The 15,390-nt window shown below is 32.7% G+C and overlaps 1 non-coding gene across 1 annotated transcript; it reads left to right on the forward strand.

The window, feature by feature from the left end:
• Positions 1-7,439: 7,439 nt before the first annotated feature.
• LOC141424547 (small nucleolar RNA SNORA17) lies at positions 7,440-7,571 on the forward strand. Its single transcript, XR_012449449.1, has one exon. It is a non-coding gene; the product is annotated as a small nucleolar RNA SNORA17 (small nucleolar RNA).
• The last annotated feature ends 7,819 nt before the right edge of the window (positions 7,572-15,390 follow it).

The raw sequence follows: 15,390 nt of genomic DNA on the forward strand, positions 1-15,390 counted from the left end.
TTCATATAACCCAGGCCATTTAATTCTTGACATGACAATATGATGTACAGATAATATATAAACCAAGAAAGAAGAACAAGCTTTGGGCTTAAGGATAATTCCCAAAGACACAAAATTATGGAGTTCTACAACTGAGGACCTCCTATTTGCTACACAGCAAAGTGCATATTTTCCTTAAATTATGCACAATTTAAATTTATTTTCTGGGATTTTGGAAAAGATCTATTTAACTTTACTTCTATTATAGGTAGCAAACTTTGTAAGAATAATTTATTTATTTTGACTATTCAATTTTTGAATGCATTTCATCAGCTTATGTGAATCGAACTGAAATCAATGGTATTTTTTCAGCAGTACAAATACAAAATTGTATTCTCACATTGTTCCAGAGTTATAGCAAGAACTTAACATGTATTTGCCTGTCAAAAAAAATACTGTTCAGTCTTGGAAATTTTTGTGCATGTTTCTTCTCAGTTTAAGCCTTCTTCATGCGCCAAGCTTCTCTATGCTTAGGAGAAATAAACTAGAAATGTGTATCAAGTAACCTTTGAAACGAATGGCAAATTAGCATGGTTTGCTTTAGCCATTAGAGACATGGAGAAAGGGTTAGGAACTGGTGATCCTTGTTTATAAGAAAACAATCTTTGAGGCTTTATTAAGTTGCTATTGAGGATTTTGCATGAAAGTCATTGTTTTGCTTTCTTTGTTTCTTATAGATGAACAGGGGACCATAGCTGTGTTTCCCTCAAACACATCTAAAGGAAATTTTAAGAAAGGAAATGGAAAAAAAGTAAAAGAAAGAAAAGAAAATCAAAAAGGGACTAAAAGAACATCATCATTTTATGGAAAGAATTAACTTTAAAATAATAAATTTTAATAATCACAGAAACTCAACAGAGAAGAGAGTGGTAATTTTATATAACAATACAAAATCATTTTATTAATATCATGTAATATTTTAATGTGATGATACTTTTTTTTCTGTTCAAATTTCTGTTTGACTCTCTGTATCTGTCAAATCAAAAGAGGAATGAGTAGCTACAAGCAGCTTATAGAGAAATACCAAGCTCCAATGTCACTCTTCCCTTTTTCCACAAATGCTAATCCCATCCAGACTGGCAAAGAAAATTGAATGTAGCAATGAATGAAATGGACTTTGAGTCTGTTTCTCCTGAGAAGGAGGAAGTTTAGTAAAGCAAATTTCAGAAGGTTCTTGATATTTTCCTTCATGAATTTCTCCCCCTCTCCCAGGATGGAGAAAACCTTCCGAGTAAAACTTATTTTGACATTAGAATATGGTTAACTCAGTTATTGAGATACTAGTGGGATGGTGGCGGAGGGGAGCAGCAAGTGGGGAAAGGGTTAAGACTGTGAATATGGTGTGAATATTGTTTACACATGAATGTAAATGGAGAAGAGATACCTGTTGAAACTATTTTTTGAATGGAAGAGGGTGGAAAATGAGAATGGTGGAGGGTTGAATTCAAGTATGATCTATTCTAAGAACCTTTTAAACACCACAGTGTATCTCTACCCAGCACAACAACTAAAACAAACAAACAATCAAACAGAAAATAATCTGTTGAACAGGTTTGGTATTTCCAGGAGAAAGCAATATATCCAAAAAGAGAGAAAGAACAACGGAAATGGCAAAGAGTCAGTATGGAGTTCTATACAATGCATTCTAAGAATTAGTGAGTTTTCATGGGTTATAAGTAAGCCATAGCTCATTTCACATGTATCAGCCAAGGCAGCTCCAGTAGGATTGTTAGTGGTCAACTTCAACCTCCATGGCCATGTAATGCTCTGACACCCAGGATTGCCTGCTTCAGCAATGGCTAAAGGGAAGCAGAACTTGATCCCCATCAGCCTGTTATGAGTCACAGGAAGGAGTGGTATCACAGGACCAGAGTGAGAAGTAACTGCAACAGATAGCAGAAACAAAGCTGGTTTTTACCTACAAGGAGGTAGGGTAAAGGAGCATGAATATTTTCAGTGTTTATCAAAACTTTTGGAGGGGAAAGAATATTACAGAAATGGTGGAATCTCAGGAATAAATTCAGAGCATAGGGAATGAGCTAATGATAATAGAAATTGACTATTTACTTAGACTGCTCTAGAAGGAGAGTGATTAGAATATTTTGATATTTTATAATATCATGTTTTCCCCTGACAAGCAAAAATCTGGCTATAATAATAAAATTAGTTTCTTTTCGGGAAACAGAGTTTTAGGTTTCTTGCTTTAGTGTATGAAAGTCCAATTCATTCTTGTTACATTTGTACATAGACAATTCTCTTTGGCTAGCCTCAGCAATGTATGACATTTTACTTTTGATGCGAGAATGCAGACACGATGTCATTCTTTGATGTATCAAGAAAACCTCAAGGTATATGTAAGTAAAAATATCTACGGGTAAAAGGTGACCCAAAGGCTTAAAGGTAGCTTTACTCTGATTTTATTCTATAAAATATATCTCATATATTCTTAAATACATCATTTTTTATCAATAATCCATATCAGCAGAACATTCAGCTATTTATGTGAGAGCAAAGGTATAGACATATGAATAAGCTTTGGAATAACAACATCAACCTTAATAATGTGAGCCATGTTTGTATAACACAATTAGTAAGAGTAAAGAGGAACTGCTTTCTTACAGATCATGTGATTCAAAGGATACCACTATTGAGAACAAACCATACAAACATAAAACCTCAGTTTTTCGTTTTGAGTTCAGTATTCTAAAATTGCTCAAATTTGCTGCACCATATGTAGAGCTGTTCACAACATCCAAAATATGAAACCTCACAAAGTAGGCTAAATGCTGTCACAGAAATTACTGTTTTACAGATTAATTTGAAACCTTTGCCTATGGTATCAGAGTTGAGTCAGATATTTTGTCTTTATTCAAGGAAAATCCTAAAAATGCAGTATTCTCAAAACAAGAAATAGATTAACTTTCTGTAATTCACAAGGCGATAACACATTTGAATATATATGATTCCTGGGAAGAAGTAAATGAATACAGGGAGCTTATGAAAGAGCCATCAGTCATATTGCATCTTGGAGTATAGAGATGATCTTGTGGTATGAACATGAACTGGATAATGAATCAAGAGGTATTCAAGGAAAAAATATAAATACCTTTTATAATGTTGCACTTTGTGATGTGTCAGAGATCACCGAAAATAAAATACTAGACAGTTGGTAAAACATGGAGAATTACAAGTATTAAAGAAAGATATGTGTACTTCATCTGGTAAAAAGACTATAAGAGAAAGACACAGTAAGTGCTAGGTACTGTAATAAAAGAAGAAATAAACAGGATAACTAGAAATCAAGACATTATACAAGGAACATGAAGACGGGCTAAAGCAGAGTAGGAGTGTTTTAGTGAAATGAGTGAGTAGACTGGGGTCCAGGTTGTGGAGCACAAATCTAAGTAAGAATGGGGTGTGGAAAATAATTTACCATGTATTCAGAAGCTCTGTGAGGAGTGAGAACTGGGGAAGAAATAAGCAAAAAGTCTGATGATGGACTAACACTTCCAAGAAATGTCATTGCTTTATTATCTTGGCTGGGAACCTTGGAGAATCATTTATTTCACATGGACTTGTCTAAAGAATTGCCAGTGATTTTGTTGAGAGTCTGTAAATAAAGGTCCACTTCTGGAAGAGTAAAAATAAAGAAAAGGAAAAAGAAAAAGAAGAAAAAAAATCTTAGTTTCTTCTTATTTTGCATTCTTGTGTGCTTGATAATCTTCAGTTTTCTACTTTCTCTCACCAGGTCAGGTCAGCATTTCCCTGTGGTCCACTAGTGTTTCACTTTGTGCTAATAGGTGTTACAAAAGAAAACAAGTCAAATGAAATAGCAGCTGCAACAGCAATAGAACCTCTCTGGTCAACAGATATGTAAAATTGAAGATAAAGAAAAAATTAGTTTCCATTGCTGCACTGTTTTCAATATCTTTAGTAAACCATTTTGCATTATAAGTACAAGTAGAAAAAAATAGTAAGTTACAAAAGTAGTAAGTTGAAAATTATTATGTTTTCTCCCATTAATAGAAAGTCAAATTTTCAGTATAAATATTGGTTCATTCTTTAATTAAATCTGTGCCATTTTTTTTTTGTTTCCCAATGTTTTAGTCCTTTTAAAGATTTACCATGGAGCAGTTCTCAGGATTATTTGAAGACACATGTGATTTTGTTTTATAAATACTGAGAACATTTCTTGAAACCTAAGGAACTTACAGGCATTCCTGCCACTCTTCTGGGTATCTGTTTATATTTTGAGTAATGCTTAACAACTAAAAAATTTACAGTTATCCACATGGTCAGCCCTACTGTATGATATTTTTTTTTAGGAAAATGCATCCTTGTTTTCAAGGCTATTATGTTGCTATATGTATAAAAATCCATGTTGAACTTAACTTTCAAGCACTACTCAAACATAATTGAGGAATTATCAAGTCTAATATAAGGTTAGATAGTAAAGGCACATTTCTATTTCAATTAACAACTTTCTCCTAGTAACTGCTGATATAAGTTAATGAAGATCATTTTGTACCTATAGATATTCATATTAGTAAAAGTATGTTGTTTAACAACATTAAAGAAATTTATATTTTAATATAGTATTTAAAGTAGAGGTATCTTAATTTTGAAATAATCTCAACTGTACTTTAAGTCAAGGAAATGAAATTTCACTTTAAAAATACTTCCTTATATAGCAGTCAGCATGCACTTATGCTTCACTTAGAATTTATTCTGAACTGACCTTTGTTGAAATTTAAAGATGTGCCTGGACATTTACTATATGATTAAATGCTTCTCAAGAAAGATGATGAAATTCTAAAAGCAAAATCAAAAGTTAAGTTGGTTTAGAATGTCACAACTCGGACAAAAATAGGAAGTTATAATTTCATATTTTCTGTCATTAATATAAAGTTAAATTTTCAGTATAAATATGGATTCATGCTGCTATTATTAAATATATAGCACGCTTTTTCTTCCTGATGAATTTATCCTTCTAAAAACTTTAGTATTTGTAAAGAAAAATGAGTCATAAAAGCCTTTTTTGTTTATTTGTTTTGTTTTGAGAAAGGATCTCACTATGTATCCTAGGCAGACCTCAAATTTGAAAAACTCCATATCTGCCTCCCAAATTCTGAGATTAAGTATTTATACTATTATGACAGGCATTAACATTTTGAATAGGAAGAAAAATTGGATGCCTAAAATATCCAGTGATGGAAATATAGTACATAATAGAAAATAAAATACCTATGCTATGCCCTATGCTAACTCTAAAATTCCTATGCTACCCTCTACATGAAATAATAAAATTAAGGAATAAATGAAATGATATTCACTTCCTTCTCTGTTACCTCTTCTACTTCTCTCTGTGCTATCATATTTTCCTTCTATGTTATCCTTTCCATTGTCTTCTCTCTTCTCCAGGTCAAAATATATATCATTTCCAAGTTAAATGTGAGGCTTTAATTCATGCCTTATCTCATTACAAAGCCAAAGAACTTAAAATTAACTCAAAATTAATAAACTTAAAGAGTTTATTAAGCAAAATCAGAACTGGCTGACATTACCACTAATTTTTCATTACATGTTATGTAATTATGTCTGCTCTGTAAGACAACATTTGAATTTTTAAGGAGATGTCACTATCCAGCATTGTAGCAACTGGAATACTATAGCATTACAATACTTATCATCACCATGATGTAGTCATCTAAGTATAAAGGTATAACATGAGAACTCAATTGCTATTTCCAGCTGTTTCCCTAAATTACCATTTTTCTATTACTTTTAGTCACTTTCAACTTAATGATCACTTACACAAATTTCCAAATTTATAATCAAATAACAATTAAACATAACTACATAATTTTCAAAAGAGAAGAAAAGACTGTAATTGTGTATTAGAACAGCATTAAATCTTGAAAGTTTCTACTTACCACATCATTTATTGATGACGAAATTGAATTCCAAAAGGACTGATGAATCTTTTCAAAGTTCCCATTGTTAGAAAAGTGGGTCAAAATTATTTGTCTTTCATTTTAGTTTTTGTTTTCAACGTGTCATGTTTGCCTAGATTTAACTTTTCTTTCAATGAGTTCTATTTGGGATTCTATTATATGGTAGGCACTCTTCTTAGCTCTAGGAATACAATCATGGAAATAATTCTTCAGTTAAGTAGATCACATTCTTATTAGAGCAGAAAAACCAAAAGGAAACAAACAAATAAAATGTTTGGAGCCATAACTGATGAGAGCGTAGCCACTCAGACTCACTCACAAGAGGGTATTATGATCTAGTAATTAGTTACTAAAGTAGCCTCTAAGTGATACCTATGTCATGAAACAAATATTAAAATACAACATGTTAAATATAAAAAGCAAAACGGGTTTTTATGGCTCACATTTTGACAGTTTTTTTCCGACATCAACTAGCCCCATTTCTGGGGCTTATGGTGAGGCAGTATATCCTGGAATGGAATAAAACTACTTACCTCATGACTGGGGATAAAAAGATAGAGGTGGGAAGGGAAGGTCTCTAGTGACTTCGGACCTCCCATTAGGTCCCACTTCTTAAGTGTTGTACCATCTTCTAATGGTACGATGCTACAGACCAAGTCTTTAACACATGGATCTAGGAGGACATTCTAGATACAAACCACAGCAAATGTCACACACCTTGCAAAATGAGTCCTAAAAGCATATAGAACTGTATGTAAAAAACTCACAAGTTTGGAATTAGCTTGCCATGTTTCTCAGAGAAAACCAAGTTGTCAAATGAAGATCCTTCACTTGGAGGGAAATGGTTAAGAAGAGCAATTACAAAAGGAGACAGAAAGCAGATTACATGGAACTCTGTAGGCCATGGAAAGACATTTACTTTTCATGCTCTGTGATTTAGCACAGAATTTCAAGTCATTGTGGCAATGAGAAGCAAAATATGAATTACATAGCAAAGGAATAAAAGATGCATTATTTTACTTTTTTGTTGTTTAATGTGGTTTTAACTAAGGGCCTTAAATTTGCTAGGCAAGTGATCTATCACTTGAGCCACATTCTAACCCTAATATTTTTTGACTTCCTGAAGACCATTGACTGATACCAAATTTAGTATTTTAAGTAGCACACAATTGAATTAGGATGATATGCAGAATATATTTGCAAATGATGACAGAATTTGACCAAGCATCAATGGAGAAAGGTAACAAAATGCTGCATTAAGAGAGTTTAGTATAAAGCCATCAGGAATCAGGAGAATGAAAGAAAAGAAGAAATTAGGAATGATCCTTAAAATTTTCGCTTGAGAAATTGGGAGCATGATACAGTGTTTTAATAGAAGGTGTTATAATATAAATGAATATTATTACATTATTACTGTTCTGAAATTTATTTCCAGTTATGCATATAACTATCCCTAGAGGCATGGCAGTTGTGTCTGCTGTGTCAAGTTTGTTTTAGTAGGTGGCAGAGAGAAGAGAGGCTATGTCCCTGTGCAGTGTTTTGGTCCATGAACATTTGAGCAATTAGTAACCTGACATTTAAAAAAAAAGTGTATATATGCACAAATATAAAACTGGTTTTGTTGAAACCAGTTTATAAAACAACTTTCTTGTTCTTTTGTCAAATTATTCAGCATTAAATATATTAATAAATTGGCTAATGTAAGTAAATATTGTTTTATGATTTTTTTGTTAGTGATGAGAATAGACATTCTTCATTAAGAATAACATTTTTACATTAACTCATGTTATTAAAGTACAGTATCACAAAATGAGGTGTGTGTGTGTGTGTGTGTGTGTGTATGAAGATGGTTTCAGTATGAAAATGACTATGGATGTATATATAAAAATATGAAAAAGTGTTAATTTTGGGGAGTTTAGCCAAATCAGTTCTTATGTTATCTAGATTTATGCTATCATAGGAATTAGATAATACCCTGCTGTAAAATAAGACTTAAATTTTGGAATTGTGTAGTGGAAATTTTGAATTCCTAGAAGACATACTACTTTTTTTTTAAATCTTGCTCATTTGATTACATTCATTATATATTTTTTTATTTCCAGTTCTTTTTTATTCATTTATTCTCATGTGCATATGTTGTTCAGGTGGAGGTGGGGGGCAGGGGGGAGAAATGACCCATACTACTTTTTAAATTTATTACATAGTCACAAGTGAAAGTAAGAGGTAAGGAAGATCCAATTAATGGCATAACATTTGTGTAAGCCTAGTAGTAATTCTCAATTAGGAAAAAATAACATTTTTAAATGATTATCTCACCTTCTTCTCTATGACATCATCTAAGTATTATTGGATGTTTCTTAGCTGCTCCATGTAAATGTTTATTAGTTTCTAGAATTCAACTTAATACATTTAGATAAGACTTATATAACCATAAGAAACATTTAGAGAAGAATTAGTAATGTCAATTAATAGATTTTTCTAAAAAGTGGTATAGCATATATTACTTAATATTACCATCTACCCAAAACTTTAAAAACTTAGGAAATGAGCATTACACTAAAAAGTATAAGTCTCAGAAAGCTCATTCTTTTTCCCTTTTTTGGAAGTTTTAGCAGGGATTTATTTTAGTATAGTTGGATAAAGTACAGAGAAGTTAAGGTGGGGACATTCCCTGCTCCCCATGCAAGAAATGGTAGTAAAATACTCCAACAGTTGAAAAAATACATGATCCTAGATGAAAAATAGCTAAAGCAAGAAAAGGGTATGGACCTGCCTAGCAAAAGAAAGGCCCTAAAATAGGGAAAGGTGACTTAACTCTTTGTTATCTGGTAACTGTATTACTTTTATAAACTATATGTTGAAACTTAAACTTCTCAAATAATTAATGTCATCCAGAAATTGCGTAGTCCATGCAAGATTATTTATTCTGAGCATTTACCAGTTATTCATAAATGTTTATGTGACTATAACAATCTCCTAAAAAATGTGATGAATTCAATTCGTTTTTTCATCCATTTTAAGCACCTCTGTGTATAAAGATACTTTTCTTGCGCTGCAGATTATAAGTATTCTGTACTTAGAGTGGATTATATTTCAGAAGTAAAAACTAATTTATTAACACAATGATAGTTAACTATGGCATCAAGGATGGATTAAAAATAGAAAAAAGAAATGGTCAGTGGCTTTTAGATTTGGGAACAGCAAAAGAAAATATGAGAAATGAGAATATGGTTTCTTAGATTTATCTAAGACATGTTCCAGATTGCAATGTAATATTATGAATTGAAAAATCAGCAAGCCACAGCTTTCTGCTGTATTATTGAAAGACTAACTGAGGCAGCAGACTTTGACATTGACATAGCAGACTTTAGAGAGGCCTGGGATATTTTTGAGCAAGGAGTTGTCAGTAGGACAACGTGAGAGTATAAATCAGCAAGTGCTGAAGTGTTGGCGGATGAATGAGTCCATCATCACTTTCACCCAAATGCCAAAAGCCTAGTAAATGGTAAACATGCATTCAAAAGCCTCTTCATATGACTTTATGTCTTTTATTTTTGTTTGTTTTTCTTTTTATATTTAAAAAAGAATGAAAACGTAATGTAGCATGTTACCAATTTAATTATAGAAATTAGCCATTAAAAAAAAATTAAAGAAGTCAAGGTAAGCTCAAGGTCAGTGAAGTTTCGTAGCTGAAATCAACAACAATAAAGTCTTTGATGGCTTATAACAGTTAATGGTCATATTTTGCTCATCAGATATCCATTAATTTAATTGATGACGCTGCTCCCTATGTTCTGTTGTTAACCAGGCTAATAGAGTAGCCATTATCACCAAAGCTGACAGTTGCCTCAGCAGAAGGAAAGAAAACACTGATAATTAAAAGCAACATGTCACATCTACTCAAAACTCATTGGCTGTGACTAGGTACATGGCTGCAGGTATCCATGAAGGAATATAGATGTGTAATCCTGCCATGTAAGCAGATAACTAGGAGTATTTTGTAGGTTTCTATAATGAAATACAGTCTGAGTCCTTGTAAGAAATGAGCACTTTTATTTAGTCAATAGGGGATTAGAGAAAAATACTAGAATTCTGTGAAATAAAACAATTTTGATTTCTTTTACTTAATTTGAAAGGAACTAGTGAAATGCTGAAACACATTTAGTATATATGATGATGGAAGCTAAATTGGTAGTTGTAACAATACACATAATGATTTTGAATTTCTAAACCATTGTCACCTAACTATGATATCTCAAAGTAAATGAGAAAACCTAGTGAGTCAAATAAAATTAGTACAAAGAATTCATTGTGGAAAGTTCTGCTATGCTTAAGTCTGTTCCTTTATTTGTTCAATTATTTTGCAAGTTGGCCATGAATAATAATCTTTTCTTGTTATCTAACAGGAAACAAACTGTTTCCTGTTAGATAACCATTTTCATTATTACATGTCAAGATAGATGTGGCTTTTGAGTTTATATATTTCTCCTTAAATTTGTTTTAATTTGTATTCTCTTTATTGTTTTTAGTACCCAGAATACATATTTAGTTTTGGGATCCTTTAGAAATGTTATTTTGGTTGACAGTGCATCATGGAAACAGGGCATAATTGTTTCCAGCCTATTTGGACAACTGAACTTCTGTATTTTGTTGCATAAGCTATAGAGGCTGAAGCAAAGGTGAAGAGGAAGGACATCTATTTTCCCAGTGCAAGGTCCATTATGCGCTTTCCAATGTCTTACCTCTAGCAATATTGCTCTTTCCTTTTTTTTCCTCTTCTCTTCTCTTCCCTCTTCTCTCCTTTTCCCTCTCCTCGCCTCTCCTTTTTGTATGAAACAAAAACTCATGTCCTTAAAGGTGCATCTGTGATCACTGGATTATGGAGTTTTTCATACAGAAAAAGGGTGGATCACAGAGAAAATTATGTAGTATCTGAGCACATTTGGCTATGAATGTCTCCACCCCTATATAGCAGTGATCTCACATTCCAAATTCTTCCTTATAATTTAAAAAACTGCTGATTAAAAATATAACTTTTAGCAACTTTTACCTTGCTTTCAAATACCTGTTTAAATAATCTTTCAACTTTGTTTCACTTTCTCAGTGTTTTCAAACTTTGTTAAATCAATGCAACCACTTCATCTTCTTGTTTTCATTTCCACATACAAAATGCTTTTGAAATAGAGAAATATTAATTTTGACTCTTCAATCTTGCCAATCAAACAGAGTTAAACTCTGTAAAACAATTTGCTAAAAAATACAGTTTGAAAACAGTCAACAAAATCCCTATTCAAAGAGGCAAATAAACAAGTGGATACCTCATTTCTATGTATAATGTTTAAGAAAAATGATTTTTTCCTAGTGTGTGGTTTTCATCAATAAAGCTCAATTTAGCTAAGTGCATTGCAAATAAGTGTTCTTGCATCTGAATTAAATAAATCTGAGTTTGCATTAGTGCTCATATGTAAAATATGGATCTTGAAGGTTATTATAGGGCCAAAACTAGTAGTTGTGAAAAGAAAAAAACAAAACTCAAAAATCAAGTGATGTTAAGCTGTGTCAGTGGAGACGCTGCCATAGTGAGGAGTCAGTATTAGGAAAAGTTTCCTATGTGTTCTTGAATGATGACTGTTCTGCATTACAACTCTTTGTTGTGCCTTGAGATATCTGCATTCATTGGGAAAACAAATAAATGTCAAGGTGAAGAAATATTATTTGATTGCATTTTGTCTCCCATTCTCTGAAAGAGTTTTCCCTATGCAGATGGTAGGCAGCATATGGATGAAACAACATGGTGGACAATTCACTTTGACCTTGAAGACACTGCTGCTCTCTTAGGCTAACGTGTTAATGTACATGATCTAATTTTAACTTTTATTTCTGTTTAGAATATTGTTTCCTTTGATATAAAATAAAATCTAAAAGACATTGTATGTTTGATGGACCTCATTAAAAAACTATCTGAGAACAAATTAATATCTTCTCTTCTCTGACCTACTCAACAAACCACAGAAAGACTTCTGACATGCACTGTGCTTGAGACCTAGTCTTAACCCTAAAACCCAAAGATTATTTTAAAACACAAATCCATTCCTGCAATCCACTGCCAAGATCTCCTCAATGAATTTTCATTGATCTTAGAATAAAACATATCATTTCATTCCACATTCTCTGAACTTGAGTTCCAGATTCGCTGGCCTCCTTTTCTTTGGTTCTTTTAAGTTTGCATGTACATCCTGCCTTAGAATTATTACATTATATAATCTGCCTTATCTAAGTCCACTTTCAAGAAGGCATCAATGGATCTCATGTCCAGAACAGGGCTTCCTGGAATAGCTTGGTGACACATTCTATAATTTCCTCATAATATATCACAGTGGTAAATTATATATATATATATATATATATTATTCTTTTAAGAATTAAAGCAATTCTTAAAAGAATGGAGATTGTCAGATCATTCTTAATCTATTAAGGAAGTCTCTCAGCTAATGTAATAAAAATTATGTCCTGTGGGAAGAGGATGCTACAATTCAGGTCTGGAGTCACTAGAAGTATAAGTTATGAATATTAACCAATCTTGTGTAACTAGATAATAGTACTGTTCATCATATTCACCCATAAAAGTATATTTTGAACACATGAAATTGTGACAACCTAAGATTTCATCATTAAAATGTAATTATTATTGTCACATTGAATATTCTTTCAAATAATTGTCTACACTGACCAGGCTGATCTAGGACTCTCCACATAGTGACATTTTAGAAAAAAACTGTTGTCATCATATTCCTTGAAATCTGATTATGAAAACACACAAGGGTCAAAGCCAAGTGAAACCTACTCATGGAGGAAGTTACATTCTTGCCACTGCTTGAAATTCCAATAAGCTGAATCATTAAAAAAAGTTTTTATTACAGTATTCAGTAAGTGCTTACATTATATCTATTAGACTAAACCACTCTGAAGGTAATGCATTCATAATTGTATACTCTTCTAGACACATGAACTAATTACACCTTAAACGGTTTCATATATATTTTTACATATATATATATGTATATATATATATATATATAAAACAAAACAAAATTCCAAGAACTCTCAACTATTTCTATGGAATTTAATATAAATATAGCTTTCTACTTTGGATAAACATTAAACACAATAGTGTTTGAGTCTTGAATAGTACCAATCTCTAAATAATTGTGATTTTCATCTTACAGTTTTTCAACTACATTGATTACATCATACATAAATATGTACTTTGAAACATGTATTGTAATGTTTCAAGTAACGAGATTTATCTTCTACATGTACATGAGGAAAAATAAACACTTTTAGCAGAAAGTCTTTAAGGTATCTTTCCCTGTCTTTAAAAAAAAAATCATACTTCTCTGCCCATCCCTTCAGTCCTTCTGGACATAACTCTCTAAAATCATCCATATCAGAAGTTTTGTAAGACTCATGTTTTAACTATCTCCTCAATAGCATTCTCTCACTGTGGAAATCGTATGTAGCTTGGCTAACATTTTACAGATCAAACAATTTCTGAGACATTCTTAATAAAATTAGTGAACTATTTTTGCTAATGAAAACAAAACTGCCCTTGGAGATTACCATAGTCTTCCAGAAATTAAGGATTTTTTGATAGAAAAGCTACAAAGTCTCACCCATCAACTGAACAGAAGTGACAATTATTGCCGTGGACACTTATATGAGCTAGTGATGCACGGATAACACGTGCAGGAATTTCAGGTGCTCAGGGTTCTTGAGCCTGCTCTGAGAATGAAAGCACAGGCAGACTCCAACAGCAGAGGTTGGAGAGATTTTATTTGTAGAGACTTTAGTTGGAGAAAAGAGAAGAGATAGATTGCATTTTGGAGAATGCAGGGGGACCAGGAAACAGGTGGGCCAGGGTGGGCAGTGGGTTCTATAGCCTATTTTTGCATTGCCTGAGGGCAGAGATGCCTTTCAGATATAAACAGGCATTTCTGAGGGAGTAGTGTCTCCTTGACCTCCTGCAGTCTGTCCTTCACTAGTGAGACATGTAATAAAATAAATTCACTTGTTTAAAATGAATTATCTTAATGAAAGGGATTCTTATAGAATGGCAACATATAAAAATCCAGGAGTACTGAGATGTTAGGATCTTATATAGATTTGGCAAGGTCTAGTTCAAAAGTGTCACCATTTCATAGATTAAAGGTTTCCTTTCTTAGCTAGGGAGGTGAACGGCTGTGAACATGAAGACAGCCTGAGGAAATTCCATGTTCTCTTCGTGATTCCCTGATTTATTCTCTGGATATGTGAAATCTCGGTACCTAGGAGATACATGAAAAAGTTTCTTTTCTCATCTCTTATCAACAATAGTATCTTGAAACCAATTCCAGCCCCTACCTGTCCTAGAAAGTGTGGTAAAAATCATCTGCTGAACCAGTGGAACACAGACTTCTAACTGGGAAAAAATACCACCAAGCCCTAAATAATTGTGATTTCCCTAACTGGAAAAAAATTACTCTTCTTGGTAATGTGGGGATAGTTAGTAGGAAAAAAAAGGAAAATCTGACATTCCAATGTGTTATCACCATGAACATGGAGAGAGAGAGAGAGAGAGAGAGAGAGAGAGAGAGAGAGAGAGAGAGAGCTTAATCTATGTGACTTGTGTCTGTGTGTGACTGAGATCCCATTACCCTGTTGCATATTCAGTGTGAATGAAGTTGAAATGAATCAGAGCCCTGTTGAACACAAGAGAGCTCACACATTTCTGTTCTAAAAACTCCATTTCACTCTTCTAAGAGGAATGATTACAAGATATTTCAATATCATATTGCAAAGTTCCTTATGTAAGAAATAGCAAAGTATATATTTTAAAAACCTTTCTTCAAAACATTATATGATGAAGTTCAATTTTTGACAGTTACTGAATTTTATTAATTCATGTGGAGTGTTCTTATTTGACTACATCACAGTTGGAACTACACTTTCCAGTTATCTCTCCTAAATAAAGACATATTAACTCACAAGTTTTTTTTTTTCACCTTATACATCCTCCAGCTTCCTTCTTGACTGTTTGACTGTTTGCAATCCTGAATCTCAGCTTACTGTATATTTATATTTGTGTGTGTGTGTGTGTGTGTATGAGTGTGTATGCCACTGTTTTTTTCTTTCTTTTACTTTACTTCATTTCATTTTTTGAGATAAGGTCTATATAGCCCAACCTGAGCTTGAATTCACTGTGTGGCTCAGTGTAATAACTGTCACTTCAGGACTTACTATGTCTAACATTTCCTGTTCTCTCCATCAATGTATCCACAACTCATTCATCATGAGTAATTAGTGCTTGGTTTTATTGTTTGAATTTCTTAGCTGAGTTTATAAGATATATAAGACTCTC

The sequence above is a fragment of the Castor canadensis genome, chromosome 6, assembly GCF_047511655.1.
Source record: "Castor canadensis chromosome 6, mCasCan1.hap1v2, whole genome shotgun sequence".
NCBI lineage: Eukaryota > Metazoa > Chordata > Mammalia > Rodentia > Castoridae > Castor > Castor canadensis.